The sequence below is a fragment of the Triturus cristatus genome, chromosome 7, assembly GCF_964204655.1.
Source record: "Triturus cristatus chromosome 7, aTriCri1.1, whole genome shotgun sequence".
NCBI lineage: Eukaryota > Metazoa > Chordata > Amphibia > Caudata > Salamandridae > Triturus > Triturus cristatus.
This window is the reverse complement of record NC_140590.1, coordinates 251386046-251402187: the sequence shown is the minus strand read 5'-3', so window position 1 is coordinate 251402187 and position 16142 is coordinate 251386046. Positions and strand designations below refer to the sequence as shown.

At 43.6% G+C, this 16142-nt stretch overlaps 1 protein-coding gene across 4 annotated transcripts in view; it reads left to right on the top strand.

The window, feature by feature from the left end:
• Positions 1–16142, top strand: part of SYT3 (synaptotagmin 3) — a 630220-nt gene that overhangs the window by 603419 nt on the left and 10659 nt on the right. Inside the window, exon 13 of one of the 4 annotated variants that reach the window (XM_085616130.1) lies at positions 2962–4548. The exons of the other annotated variants lie outside the window; for them this stretch is intronic. The gene's annotated coding sequence lies outside the window, so the exon portion shown is untranslated. Of the gene's footprint in view, positions 1–2961; positions 4549–16142 lie in introns of those variants that run through there. 4 annotated transcript variants of the gene reach the window in all.

The window sequence follows — 16142 nt, the reverse complement described above, 5'->3', positions numbered from 1 at the left end:
CCAACTGTGTGTGTTGGAAGAGGACCGACAATTTCCTAGAAGGAGGCAGGCAAGATGTTACAGGTGAAGAGCCATGCTTTCAGCTAGTTACAGGAAATAGCCCTGTTGCAGTTGATTCATAACATAACAGGAATATCATTCCAAAATTTGGGTCTAGGTAGTACTAGCAATTCGGTTAGTCATGGACTTTCAGGAGGGTTATTAGAGTTTACGATGTTGATTACTTTGGAGAGTAATGCTAGAATGAGATTATTTCTGATTTCCAGAGACCTAGCATTTTGAAAATAAGTTATTTGTCAACAGAGAGCAAATAAAAAAGTTTAAAAATAAGGACAGACAAAATACCTCCTGTTTAGCACTGAGTTAAGTCTGCCAGCATATTTCCGGATGGTTTGTAGTTAGCAGATGAGGATATGAGAGCTCCAGGTAGATGGTATTGCCATGGTTATGGTGGGAAACCGCTGCTGGTTAAACAGCTTTCCTTTGATAGGGAGAAGGAAGCAGGGCAATGATTCATGCTAAAACTTTTAACAACGCTGAATGAGATTTAAGCCGCCGTGTTCTTTTGAGGAACCAGCAAGAGGGTGTTAGCAATCAGAGAGCCATGATTGCAGACTTAGGCCACGGAAGATATAGGCATCCCCTACAGACCAAATCCAGCTAGCTTCCAACCAGATCTATCAGTGACACTCAAGCATCAACACTTCTGTCTTGTTGGAATAAGGTTTGGTGTGCTGTTGGACATCAGGATTGCAACTGGAGAATAATCTGGGTATTGTTGGTGAATGTACAAAAATCAGAGCTGAAGAATATAATCAATTTAGCTAGCAGAATCACATGAATAGTAAACAAGGCAGAGCTAAGTGAGGGACCACCACCACCAGAACCAACATCCACAGATGCATGGCAAAAATTGCCGACTGGATGAAAAATAACTGCCTGCAGCTGAACCCAGCCAAGATGGAAATCTTTGGCAACAGCAGCAACACATGGAATTACTTCTGGTGGCCATCAGACCAAGGACCCACACCCACTCCCTCTGACCACGCCAGAAACCTCAGAAACATCATTGACAACAAGCTCACCATGAAATTACAGATCAACACCGTCTCCTACGCCTGCTTTCTCACTCTGGATATGCTACGTAAGATCTTAAAGTGGCTACTCCTACACATCAGATGCACCGTGACACAGACCCTCATCACCAGCTGACTGGACTATGGCAATGCCCTCTACTTAGGAATCGCCGCACACCTTCTACAGAGACTTCAGACCATATACAACATGGCAGCCAGACTCATTCTTTGCCTTCCCCGACAAACCCATATCACACCCCACCTTCGGCAACTCCACTGGCTCCCTGTACAGAAGAGATGCCAGTTCAAGCTGCTAACGCATGCACACAAGGCTCTACACAACCAAGGACTCGCATATATTAACCACCGCCTGAATTTCCACCAACCTTTGAGAAGAATTCTCTCCGCCTCCCTTTCACTTGCTCATACTCCCCGCATCTACCAAAGCAGAAGTAGATGACGCTCCTTCTCCCACATTGCAGCAGAGTCCTGGAACAGCCTCCCCACATACCTCCGGACCATCACCTCACTTCTGGAATTCTTGAATGGCCATCAAGACCTGACTATTTCAATAACCTCTGAGACCCTTTGTAAATCCTCATTGATGGACTGATAGCTAATCCATGACTATCACCAACATTTGGTGGTTGTGAAGAGTAATATTTTACAACTGAAGTCCTCACTTCATTTGAAGGTGGGTAAATACAGAGGTGTTGAGAATGTTGATGGTGCAGGATGGTCTTCAACAACTGTTTGAGGATTGCATGTGAAGCTGTACATTCAGTTACGTTTGTTTTTTATTTATTTATATGAAAGCATTATGTAAGAGTATTGGGTGTTTGGTGAAGCTAGAATGCACTGAAACACATGCCAATGCCAAGGGAAGCTCTATGGTGCTGTAAGGATTCTGCACAAGCTGCCTCGGTTATTCTCATCATACGTTCATATGGGGTATATTGATGGTTGATCGGTGTTTAAATGTTTCAAGGTGATATGCAAATATTTGCTGCAGGCGCCTTAACTAATTAACCTTACATGCTGGCCATTTTACACATGATGATATTCATATGGCGAAGATTTGTCTTGGTGTTCATGAAGGGTTATGCTTTAACCACTGAAACCCCACACTTCTAAATCTGGTTGCTGTAGTGTGCCCTTACATCTGGGCCACATGCTCAAGGCTGCGTGAAACATTGTTTAACTGATGGAAGCCCAATTTCCCTCTAAGGGCTGCTCATTTTAAAATATCTGGTTATTTTGGCCTACTTATTATGCACTCTAAATTTACCTATATTGGTACTTTGGTATACAACTGCTATGTTAACAATGTCAGAAGATTTTCATACACCAGCATTTAAAATTGATACTTGTCATCGAACATCTGGAGCCCGGGGACTAAATCTTAAGAACACTTTTAGAGATGGTCAAAGTGTTATTACGATATCCATCCTGGCTTAAGATAATCAGTGCCTAGAAATGTAGTGGGCTGTAACATCCTTCCCAGCCTGGGTACCCATTAATGACTATGCCACACATGCAGCTTAGTAAAACATGTCTTTATTCATCTGTGTGCAACCACGAACTCAACATTCTAAACTTGCATTCACTTCACTATTCTCTAACTCTTACATCACAGTTCTGCAGAGTCCATCAAGAGCCAAAAGGGTTCAGTCATTGCTAACTCGCACAACACTACATCTCCCCGTCTGTTAAATAAACATAAATATTTTTCACAAATATATCTACTATGTAGCTCTTCGAATAGTCTTAGTAGTGCTCTGATCACACGTCCTGATTGTGTTGTCATAAACTGGGGACAGGCAGTAGAAGTGTTTGTGATCTTTAGTAGCAAAATGAGTCACAGTGTTTTAAATTGTTCTTTCAGACCCTGTCTCTACATTGACATCAGTGACTGATGAGCGATGAGCCACATCTCGGAAATGTGGGAAATCTCACATAATAAACTTTCAAGGATGTTGGGCAGGTACCATATGTCCTTTGCTGGTCACATGAAATGGCTCAGCATCGAAGGGGGCACCAGATTTCTATCTCCTAGACTGAAGAACAAGCACTCGATCTTCTCTAGTGAAAATAACGCCTTTTGCATGTCGTCTCTTGTCTGCATAGACCTTAATTTTCCGTTTACGATCCAAGTCTTTTATACGGGTGTCTTCCTCAGTACTTGATCTTCTGATGGTTCATTGAGGTAACTTAGTTGCCATGGCTCTCCCGAACATCAAGGATACAGGCCTTTTACCAGTGGTCCAGTGAGCGGTCGAACAGTAAGCTCAAAGAGTAGAATTCAAGACAATTTTAAGGTCGAGCTTTCCAATGCAGCACACTGATCAGCTTTCTTAAGAGTACTCATGAAACGATCGACAAGGCCATTGGCTGTACCCAAAGAGGTGTGCTCCTCTGATGCTTCATGTTAAGATGACTGTGAAAGTCTCTAAATCCTTGACTGTTGAAAGATGGCCTGTTGTCAGATTTTAAGATCTCAGGAACACCCTGTGTCATGAAATTGCCGTCTAATCGCTCGACAACTCTTTCTTGAGTGATAAATAAGAGATCTTCTATGAATGGAAAACAGGAGTATTCACCAGCAGTCACCATCAGGTAATGTCTATTGTATCAAGAGGAGCAGAGAAGTTAATGTCAACTCGAAGTCAATGGCAATTCTTTCCTACACATGCTTTGTCAACTCTGACATGTTTATAGTGTGTTGAATGGTCTTCTCTTTCAACTCTCTCATCGAGATAAGGTAACCACACTCGGTCTCATTTTGTGGCAACGATTCTGCGATGTCCTCATGGACCACTTCAGTTATCTGTTGTTGCAAACTCTCCGGAATAATAACTCTCAAACTTCTCAGATAATGCCTTCTTGAGTAACGGACAGTTAATTTTTGACATTTTTATACGTTTGGTACTCACTGTCACTGGTAAGAGGTCGGGTGTGCTGATTCCAAGACTGATGTGTAATAATGTCTTTTAGTTTCAACATGTCATTCACTATCTTGTCTCACGGCAGTAGCAATCTGTTTCAATGAAATGGCAGCTGGTGTGCTTGATTTCACAGTGAAATTTATGTAGGCTTCAGTCGTCTTGGAAGAGGTACCATGACACTTTAGAGGCACTCATGAGAAGTAGTCAGCAGAGTTTTGATCTTTCCCTGGACATTGCATATTTGTGTAGTTGTATTCATGTAATCGTAGAGCCCCAACATTCAATGTGAGGAGGCTTCTTTGCCTTTGCTTTGCCAAAGATGGTTGACAATGCTTGATGATCTATGACAATAATGAAAGGCTTTCCATATACGAGATATGTTCACAAGCCCACACCACTGTTAAATGTTCTTTTTTGAGGTTGTGAATAAGCATGTTCAGTTTGGGGCAAACTTCTGCTTGCATATGCCACAATGTGTCTTCGAGCATTTGGGTGTCAGCTGTACTGTGTAAGGATTGCGCCTAACCCAATGTGGCTAGTATCAACAGCAACCTTGGTATGAAGCTTTGAATCAAAGTATGCCATTTTAGCAGAGTTCTCAATAGCTTGTTTGATATTTTTGAAACTTTGCTTGCATTTATGTGATCAATGAAATAAACATTCTTTTTCGTCAAGCCTCCTAACGGACCACTTACAGTGGCAAAGTCTTGTATATATCTAGAACAGTAGCTGGCCATGCCAAGGAATGAACGTAACATGGAAACATCTAGTGGTGAGCTGGCAACCCTTGCACTTTAGCTGGATTGGGTGTCATGCCACCATCTGAAAAGATATGGCCAAATAATCTTTGCTTTGTCTTATGGAACACATGCTTCTCAGCATTCAATGTTAAACCTGCATCAGCAAGCTAATGGCACAGTTGTGTGAGAGCTTTATTGTGCTCCTTCTGTGTAGCTCTGAAAACCAATATATCATCACTAGAATTGAAAGAGATCATGATAGGCTGTCTGATACGTTGAATGACATCTTTAAAAAAACTCAGCAGCTGACGGTAATGTGCCTGCAATTCTCCTTAAGTTCCAACTGATGATATTGTTTATTCAAATCAAGGCGACAGAAGACCTTTGCACCATTTAATTGTGTTATCATGTCAGCAATGTGCAGACCTGGATGTCATTCTCTTTCAATTGGCTTTTTCGCTTGACCCATATCCACGTAGATGTGTACAGCTCCTTCACTATCCTTTTTTGGTACTACTACTATTAGAGAAACCGATGGACCAGTAAAACACTCAATGATTATGTTTGAGTAAAGATTCAAGCTCTTTTTCAACAGCTTCCTGTAAATGAAATGCAGCTTGTCTATGTCTTTGAACAATAGGACAGATGTTCTCGTTAATTTGTAATTGTACTTTCATAGTCTTGAGTTTTCACAACCCATGAAACAAAGAAAGGGAACTGACTTACTATTTCGTGATGAGCATTCATTTTACAGTTCACTGATATCAGTCCCATATCAGCAGCTGTTCTGAAGCTTAGTAAACAGGCACTTGACGCTGTACCTTAAAGTATATGAATGGATGGTTGTACTTTTGTTTTCTTGTGTTTCATCGTTGCTACAAATGACCCTTGACTTTTTAATGGCATCGATGCAACCCATGTACACTGTTTAGTTTTCAATGACGTAAGTCGTGGCAATGCAGACAGTTCACTGTATTTCTCCTCTTGAGGAACTGTTTACTTTTAATGCAATCTTCGGACAATGTTTAAATGACTTTGGTGCTTTTTCATGTTGGCTATTCTTTAACCTGCATTTCTTTTCAAATGCGTCCAGTCCAACATGTGCATGTTTTTCTGAGGTAAACATCGACATTGCACAACCATCTTCTTGACTTTCACTTGACATTCATACTGAAGAACATTTTGACGATGATTTAGATGGCGATGGACTACGTGTGTTGTCTACTTGCCTTAACAGTGTTGATTGCTTGGCCGTGTGTGAGTGCCTCTAGCATCTCTTCTGGAACGTTCGGGCAGCCATTTTGTCTTCACACAATGGCGCATTTACTTTTTTCTTGCCTTGCAAATCATTACAAAATGGTTCTCCTTCGCACAGCCTTTGCAGACCTGTCCAAGGGCAGGACATTTACCATTGTGTGGAAATGAAAATCCACACCTGAAACACAACTTGTTTTTCCATGGTGACATCACTCTGTGTCCCTCTGCCTTGTGCCTTGGCTTTCTGTTCATATTCATAACTGACTCACTCTGGGCACTTCCGGCCTCCATGTCAGCAGCTTGTTTATCAGCACACTCTTCAGCTCTGGCAGCCGTGAGAACTCACTCCAGACTAAGAGTTTCTCACAGCATTCTTCATCTAAATGAAACTGACATGCATCCATCAAAAACTCTGTAACGTATATAGCTTCCTCATCATTAAATTAATTGAACTTAAGGTGTTTGATGATCGTATCCAGTCTCTCAACAAATTTGTCGATTGTTACTCCAACTTTCTGTCATTCTTGATGGAAAATGTATCTTTTGAAACCTACATTTGGCATTGGATTGAACTTGAGATTCAAGGCAGCTTTGATTTGACAGTATGTACGTTTTTCAGCTTGCAGCATTTTTTTCTGACTTCTTTTACACCTTCACCAGTATGATTCCTAACATATTTGATAATCTTCTTGTTATCTGATTCTTCTATCGCATCAGTGAAGTCATCAACTGTCTCTATCCAAGCAGTCCTTCTGTCGACAATATTTTTTGGTAGTTGTTTCAGGAAGGCTGTGGCATGATAACCATTTATGAGATTTGCTGACTCTGAAAGTAGAGTTCTTTCTAATACTGTCTGCTGTCCACTAGGACCTGCATCATCCATACCATCCCTAAGGCCCTGTGCTGTGCTAGCCTATGGGTCATCCTGGACAGTCTGTGGACCTTTGACTTCCCTCTTGGTCCACATGGGAGCCTTTTACTTTTCTGGGGACCTTTTCAGTTGTTCTGAGCTGCCACCAAGCAGCTTTGATGGTGTGCCACTTTGTGCTTGGACAGCTCTGTAAGAACAATCCCAGATACTTCCTCTGGGGTCAGAACTCCCAGTGCTATGGTATGATGACTCTCTTTACTCAGTTCTGGTAAGCAGATGACCGTTTTTGTATTTGAATTGCTTTGCTTCTAGGCATCCCTTTGCACTGTCTGACACCTGGTTGATCTATGCCTCGCAGAGCTTCTGATCGCAGCGATATCTTGCAGTTTGCTGTCGCTTTTTGGTGCTCTTTTAAAACCTGGTTGTATCCACCTTTAACTTTGTCAATCCGTATGATGTATAGCTTTAAGTTGTGTAGTAGTGCGGTACCACTTCTTAGAGCCTTCCCAGCAGGTTCTTGGTGAATGATGTGTAAACTTCTCAGTGAAGCTTTCATTATATTCAAATGTGTCTCACTGGCTGGAGTTCTGCTTTGACTCCACATACGCCAAATGTTGATTCTGCACTTTGTATGAGGCACACACAAGCAGTTTGCTGGACCAGTGCAAACTCTCTGGGAGAGCACTGTCAATCTTTGGGTTACTTATCCCCGATCTCGTCGCCAGTTGTAGCGTTCTCCCCAGCCTGGGTACCCGCTAATGACTATGCCACACACGAAGCTTAGTGGACCATGTCTTTATTCGTCTGTGTGCAACCACAAACTCAACAAACAAACACTGCATTCACTTCCCTGCGCTCTAACTCGTCCATCACAATTCTACAGAGTCTATCAGGAGCCAAAAGGGTTCTGTCATTGCTAACTCGCACAACACTACAGGCTAGATACTTATAGGTGCATACAGTGGACTACACTAGTGATCTTACCTGTAATGCACTCTCTCTGTCTCTCTCTCTCGCTTTCTCTCTCTCTTTCTTTCTTTCTCTCTCTCTGTCTCCCATTCACTCATTTTACACAGTTTCTTAAAGCACTAAAGTTGTACCACCCAGAGCCCTGATCAGAGCCCTGCCACCCAAATTCAACCTTGATAGCAGGTTGGCATAGCAGTGGACTCAGGTGGATACCGCTCTACGTGTTCACAATTAATCAGAGGTTTTCACTCCTGGGATTACCAGTTACACGAACAAGATTTTGCAATATGGAAATTCCAGCTGGGAAAATTGAGCCCAGGTCCAGGCAGGTGCTACAGATACAAGTCCAACCTGCTTCTATGGCATAGGGGAACATGGAACACTCCCTCATGCCTGCTCTCAACCACCCTGCTCCAGACACCCTTCCCACCCCCACCTGGAGTAAATTCCCTGCTCCATTACACACCTGCTGAAAACAATTCTAAATGAAGACCTAAGTTCTTATCCAGAATCTTTACCATACTGATTATGATTAGGGAATAAATGTCCCATTGATTTATGCGGCTCACAGGTACACTCTAAGAGAAGAGAAGGAACCTGCTCCCACCCTGATTGCCCTTTACAGCAGATATTCATAAGAGTCTTCAGATAATTGGGCAATGCAATTGTAAAAAATAAGCTTATAGAAAGCCAAACATTTTCATGTTAGGCTGTGAGAACTTTCTGCTCACTCTGTCAAAGGATTTTTCATGCACTAAGTTTTTTTGCTGCCAGAAGATTTTAAACTCTCCTTGTACATAAATAAGATACAGACTTTAATAGTGTGTTTTCCATGCCTTATTCATGAGTAGTTAATTATCTTGTTAGTACTTTTTTCAAGTATGTCCAATAATATCCCAATAATATCCTTGTAAGAATCTTAGATTCTGTGTTGCCTGCATCTTGTGAAAAGAGCTTTATTCCTGAAAGGCTCAGGAACATTGAAATACTTGCTGTATAATAGCACAGCCATCCAATCAGATTGTTTTCTGAAATGTAGCTTTTTTCAATTGCTACTCACGGCTCTGTCTCTGGAACACAGTTTGTCAATACCTGCTTCTATTTGACAGGGCACTAGACAATTCAGGCTCCTCTAGATGCCATTTGAAATGATTTACTCTCAGGAATGTGTTGACTCTTTTATTTGATGACATCAGGCATTTATAGGAAGAGATAGTCAACTACAGCTTCCTCGAGGGAGATTCCAATCAGACCGCCAACACTTTCCCTCGTTTCAGTTTCACCTTTTTCAAAGACCTGAAGTCGAACACCCACTGCTTACAACTAAGCCCTCTAGTTCACTTAGAGATTCCAGCCCCCCCCCCCCCTCCGCCCCAGAATACACTCAGTCAGTCAAGTGCATTTATTCGGTCGATAACCATAAAAAGATACATCTCAATAAAGCATTTGTTGGAACCAACTCAGAGGTTCAAAATACGGAATAAAATACAGTAGTAAAATCATTATATAATATTATTGACATATTATCACAGTCAATGTAGCTCGAATTCAGACAATGTGAAAAACAGTGGTCACAAGCCAATTCATGTGGTAAGACTCTAGTGTACGTATAAAATAAAACATCATGGATTCTCAAGAGTTGCTGCCTTTACAAATCTTCTGATGCAAAGGGTTTGTCACACATAGCATAGAACAGCTCAGCAGCAAAATTCCGAATCTAATAGTTGGAGACGGTGCAAACATGTAATAAAGGATCTGAAGCCAAAGGTCCGTAAAAGAGGGCATAAGAATTGCAACCTCAGGCCATCATAAAGCCACAAAAAACATAAAGTGTGCCAGTTATTGTTTGGAAGTGCTATCGCAGTGGCAGGGTGGGCTACCAAAAATGTGAAAAGTTCTAAATCTAAAATGCGTCAGATAAAATCTGTATTCAGAGTTTGAAACCCACATGTCCACTCTGTGGACGGTTGCCATGCAAACAGAAAAAATGAAAGTGTATCGTGTTCAGATACATCCCTGCATGTTAAGGAAATCAGTATGGGGCCTCTTATAGTGTAATCCTAAGTTATGTAACATTTCCAGCATGTTAGATTTCACTCAATCAATCAATCATTTGGTTTGTAGAGAGCGTATTCAGGCGCTGGCGGGGTCCAGTTGATTAGCCGAATTGCCAGGTCTTCAGAGACTTTCGGAACTCTGGAAAGATGGGACGGTGCATTGATGAAAGAGTAGCGCATTCCATGTTTTTGCTGCTAGGTAGGAGAAGGAGCGACCTCTGCATCTGCTAAATCAGATGCGGGGGTGAGGGTTAGAGAAAGGGATACAGGGAAGAAGTGGGTGGTGGCCTAATGGCAGTTTAGGCAGTGGTTCGAGTAGGCAGGTCTGCAGTTGTGTAGGTACCTTATATACATTGGTCAGGAGCCAGAACTGTCATCCTTTCTGTACAGGGAGCCAGTGGAGTTCCCTGAGGTAGGGGCGATGTTGGTTCGACTAGGGGGATCCAGAACTAGTCTGGCTGCAGTGTTCTGTTTGGTCTGTAGTCACTGGAGGAGGTAAGCTGTGATCTCTGCATAGAGAGCATTGCTGTATCCATTCGGCTGGAGATGAGGGCCTGGGTGATGGTGCGTCTTGAGCTTTGAGGCAGCCATTTGAACATTTTACAGAGCATGCAGAGAATGAAGAAGCAGGAGGAGGAGACGGAGTTGACCTGAGCATTCATGGTTAGCTTATCTAGAATAATGGCATGGTCAGTGGGGGTAGGAGTACGTCCGAGTTCTGAGGACCACCAGGATGCGTCCCATGGGGAGCTTTTGTTTCCATATTTCAGTACCTCTGTCTTGTCTGTGTTAAGCTTCGTACAGTTGTACTGCATCCAGTTGGCGATGTTTGTCATTCAGTTGTGGAAGTTGGTCCTGGTGTTGGTGGTGTCTTCGGAGAGACAAAGGATGAGTTAAATGTCATTAGCGTGGGATATTATGTTGCGTCTGTGGGTTTTGGTGATGGTGGACAGAGGTCTCATATAAGTGTCGAAGAGTTTGGGGCTGAGCGAGGATCCTTGGGGTACTCCACAGATGATTTCCATGGGTTCAGAGGTGAAGGGGAGAAGTCGGACATTTTGCATTCTTCCGACGGGGAAAGAGGTGATCTATCTGAGAGCGGCTCCTTGATTGCCTACCTTGTTTAGCGTTGTGATGAGTGTGTGGTGGGAGACCATATCAAAGGCTGCCTAGAGGCCTAGGAGGTTTAGAGCCACAGCCTGTCCTCGGTCAAGTAAGCCTCGGATGTCATTGGTAGCCGCAATGAGGGCTGTCTCAGTGCTGTGGTTGCTGCAGATTCCGGAGTGGGAGTCGAGTAGGAGGTTCCATTCCAGATGTAAGCAGAGTTATTGGTTGATGGCTTTTTCTAATACTTTGGTAGGGAACGAAAGCAGGGAGATCAGTTGGTAGTTGTTGAGTTCAATGTGGTTGGTTTCTTTAGTAGGGCAATGACCTCATGGAAGGTGGCCACGGCAATTGAGGTGTTGAACAAGGTGGTGAGTACATGACTGGTTCTGGCTTCGCCTATATTGATGGTGTGGTGAGGGCATGAGTCAGTTGGGGGCCCTAAGCAGACCCTCCAGGATATCGCGATTTCGCGATTTCGCGGTTTGCCGCGAAATCGGCACTTTTGCAAAAATGCCGCGATTTATCCTAAAGTGCCCGCGAAATCGGCACACTTTGGACAAAGAGGTTCTGCACTGCATTCAGACTAGGAGTTATTGGTGTCAGGCGCGCAACACCCATTGGACTCACAGGGCTTCAGCCCCCCCGTCGTGTGTGGCAGCCCGGGATGAGACACCTTCCCGGGCAAAAAAGCAGCCGCACCCGAGCACTTCACAGGTCTTTAAAAGACCATTAGCATGTTAATGGGGCCTTGCTGTTGTTTCACCCCTTCTACGAGCCCCTGCAGCTCCACTCTGCCTATTGCTCACCCCTTCTAAGAGCCCCTGCAGCTCCACTCTGCCTATTGCTTAAAGTTCAGCCCCCCCCCGAAATTTTTGCTCAGCCCCCCCCGAAATTTGGCTCTAGTTGCGCCTCTGATTGGTGTGTTCCAGAAATGGTAAAGAGCCGTCCCGGGTTAACTCCTAATCCTGCCCTCTGGGCATAAATTCCTCCTCCAGTCTTTCAACCACATCTAAATTATTTGTTTCACCAATAGGAAAACACGTCTCCATTATCCTCTCACCTAATGAGCTATGCCACCTAAAATCTGATTTTCATCTTTTACCACCGACTTCTCTATTACAGCACCTAACTTGGAGCCCTCTTTACCCAAATAATATATGCACTTGTAACGCATTCCTCTGATACACACCCGTGTCAGCTTCTCTACTCGAATATCCAGGACTACCGGTGCACGGAGACATTCTACTCATATACATTTTGCCATCCTCAAACTTCACAGTTCTGCAGAGTAGTTCAGTCACCTACTTTGACTGCCCCTACTTAAGTAACATTCACATATTTCTGAAGTCCTAATATTGAATCTAATGAAGTTGCACACTCTTCCGTTTTTTATGATACTAATTGTATACATACTGAGTGTGTGCAATTTTGCTTTAAACATGCTTGGTAGACCAATTTACTTTCCACGACTGCCCCACCCAGCCCAACCCATTGCCACTGCTGGTGCGCCTGACACTTTCCCCAGCTCCCTGAGGTTAACTGCAGCAGGCCTGCGCTTCAAGACAGAGAGTGAGAGAGGGAGGGAGGAAGGTAGAAAAGAAAGGATCTGAGAGGGAGATAAGAGAGAACACAGAAGAGAGAGAGAAAGAGTGTGGATGGATGAAATGGGAGACATTATTCAAGGACATGAAGGGAGACCATTAGTTTTAGGGCAATTTTGCCAAGGCTGCTTTTGGTTCTGCAGTCTGGCCCTGGGTGGCTCATGAACACATGCAATGTCACATCACATGCAGTGGCATCCCAGGAAGAGGGTGCTGAGCCCCAATAATTTACTGAAACCCCAATTATCATGATACCCCCAATTTTACTCAGGTGGTCAGATTCCATGAGTCCTTCCTTGATCTAGCAGTAAGAGACACCATCCTCTACAGACATCAATATTTAATGACTAGAGTACAAATCAGGTAACAACTAAGAACAAAAAATGAATGTGTGTCCTCATGTAACGTAACTGGTGCAATGTAAAGTGCTCTGATACCCGAGGTGATTCGGACGACAATGTAGAATTGATAATTTGAGTTTCTAAGCTTCTGAACATTTCTGATAAGCTATCATCATTTCGTTATTCGCATAGAGACATTGACATGGAATTTGGACAAAGACACCATTTTAACTTAATCCGATCGCAGGATCGTGTCACCTGTAAGTGTGTAGGTTGCTTTCTTTTTGGGCACACGAGGCACGCGGCGGGCCCTGGGGGGGTATAATTTTTTTTTAATCACATATATGTAGCCTTGAAGCCAAACACAGTCTCTACATTGTAAATAAACCAAATATACATAGCTTCATGTTGTTAAATACTTCAAAAAACTAAGATATCTGTGTTTGTTGTAGGAAAAACTGCAAACTGAATTGCCGCAAAATTGCCGCTAAATTTCCATATTTGTGCCGCTAAATTTCCATATTTGTGCCGCTAAATTTGCTAATCCATGCCTCTATATCCTGGGGGGTCTGCCTAAGTAAACAGCGTTCATGATGAAGGTGGTGTCCCGTGCGGTGAGCTGTCTTCATTTTTTGTTAATCGGATGTCTGTGGTGGTAGCGGGGTGATTGTGTTGCTTGAGAAGTCGGTGGCCATGGTCTGGGGTTTGAAGTTTCTATAAATGTTGCCAATCTTGTCGTGGAAGGGGTTTGTAAGGTTGTCGCAGAGTTTCCATGAGGGGGTAATGAGGGGGTAATGTTGTTTGTTTCAGCTTTGACAATGTTGAAGAATTCTTTGCTGTTATTGGAGTTTGATTTGATGTGTGATGCTAAGGCCTTTTCTTTCGATTCACTCAACTAGCTGTGGTAGCGGTTGAGGGCTGTCTTGAAAGGGGTCTTGTCAGTCGTATACTTGCTGGTGAGCCACCTCCTTTCAAGTTGTTTACAGTGCTATTTAGTGGTTCTGACGTCTTCAGTGTACCAGCTAGCCTCCTTGGTAGACCTTCTGTGGGAATTATTGCTGATGGGAATAATGCTGTATGCGCAGTTGGTGATCCAATTGTTGACGTTTCTGATGTTCTGTTCTAAGATGTTGGAGGAGATGGGGTGGGTGATGTTGGAGTCGTTGATCCACCTGTTCTTTGAGACTTTGCTCGAACTACTGTGAGGGGCATTGGGGAGACTGGGGGAAGAGGTCCATGAGCTGGTGATGTAGAAGTGAATGATGGAGTGGTCGGTCCAAGTGAGTTCTGTGGTGTGGCTGTACCTGATGTGATTGCTGGAGGTGAAGATGGGGTCTAACGTATCCCTGCAGTGTGCGTGGGGTCATGGACAGTGTCCAATGTTCATGTTGTTGAGGATATTGGTAGTGTTGATGTCATTGTGGTCATCGAGATGGAAGTTGAGGTTGTTGAGGAAAATGTAGCTGTTGGAGTCTATGGCGTGCGGAGAGATGAAGTCGGCAATGAAGTTGCAGAAGTGGACGTGGTCCTGGAGGAAGGTAAGCAAGAGTACCCCTGATAGTGGTTTTGCTGTCTTTTGAAGTCAGCAGTTGAGGTGTTCCATGGCTGTGGTGATGTCATCATTTGTGGTGGTGCATAGGATGGATTCCTTGTGTATGATGGCAATCCCTCTGCCACATTTGTTAATGCGGTTGCAGTGGGTGATCTTATATCCTTCGGGTATTGCGGTGGCGATGTCGGGTGTAGAAGTGAGGTTGAGCCAGGTCTCAGTGAGGAACAGGACGTCGGGTCTGAGAGTGGAGATAAGGTACCAAATCCTGGTGGTGTGTTTGCATAGTGTGTGTGTTTTGAGAAGGGCATATAGGAGTTGGTGTTTTTGTTCAGGTGGTGTCTTCGGGGTGGGGCTGGTCGATTGGCTGGTGTGTGCTGTGGCAGGTGAAGTGGCAGTGGGTGCAGGTGAAAGGTCCTATCGTGGGCTGGGCTTCTGTTGGGGGGAAGAATGGTGAGCGGGAAGACCCAGGCAGCATGGTGTCACTGGATCATGCTGGAAAAAGCAGGAACTGGAGGCCACAGGCTAGGTGCCCAGGTGCCAACCATCAAAGATTGACATTGGATACATTTCTACAGAAATAATTCTCTGCCACATGGGCTCTTTCCACAGCAGATACAGCTACTTTTGTCAGTAAACCTCTGCCTATCTAGCAAAAACCCCTATCTTTGATGGATTTTGAACTGCTATTGTGGCAATAGCTATGATCTGCCACCATTGTAAGTGGGATGTACAATTTTGGGAGAGGACTTAACAGACCAAGGGAAGGAACAAGACATGCAGTCAGAAAATACAGAGGGCTGTCCATTTTGGAGCATGAACAATGGATGCAATTGTAGCTGACAATAACGTCTATGGACTTTTTTTCCAGAAATAATTGCCTTCCTGTAATTGTGGTCCTTTTGCTATCGTGTATGTCTTCATCATAGAACAGTTTGTCTGTATGCAAACATATCTGAGTTATTTCCCCCATACCTGTTCAGTTTGAAGAATCAAAAACATAAAATTCAAAGCAGAATGTTTAGTGAGGTCCTTCAAGTCACTCAATGTAGACCTCTTTAAGAGGCATGTAGTATGCTCTAATTTATCTGCAAAGGCCTTATACCCTACCCTGCTGCACCAGGCCAGGTAATCAAACATAGGAGCAATGGAGTCACTTCCTCATCTCTCTCTGACATGTGTTATCCTTATTACCAGCTCTCGCTATCCCTTCAGTGTGAAGCATTTTTCTTTCTTGAAGCCTCTGAGTAGAAATGTCTACCACAAATGCTAAATCCAGTCTTGCCTTGCTTCACATTTCTGTCTCCATGAACATGTTGCTCATCGAATAAGACCCAAACCACATGCAACTTTCTTGGAAAAACTCTAGAATGTTTCAGCACAATATTGAATACCTTCTTATTCCAGGAAACACCTTCACATATACGGCTTTTGGAACTCATGAGGCACCTGTAAGGATCGCATAATCAGTTTCCACAGCACACAAGACTTAGAACCCGGATGACACATTCGAATAATTCAATTAGTGCATATTTGCAAATTACTCATCCAGTCTCAGCCTACCTGCCCTGTATTCTATGGCAAGGGGCTCTAGCACAGGCTGGACCATAGAGATGGAGAGTTCACTTC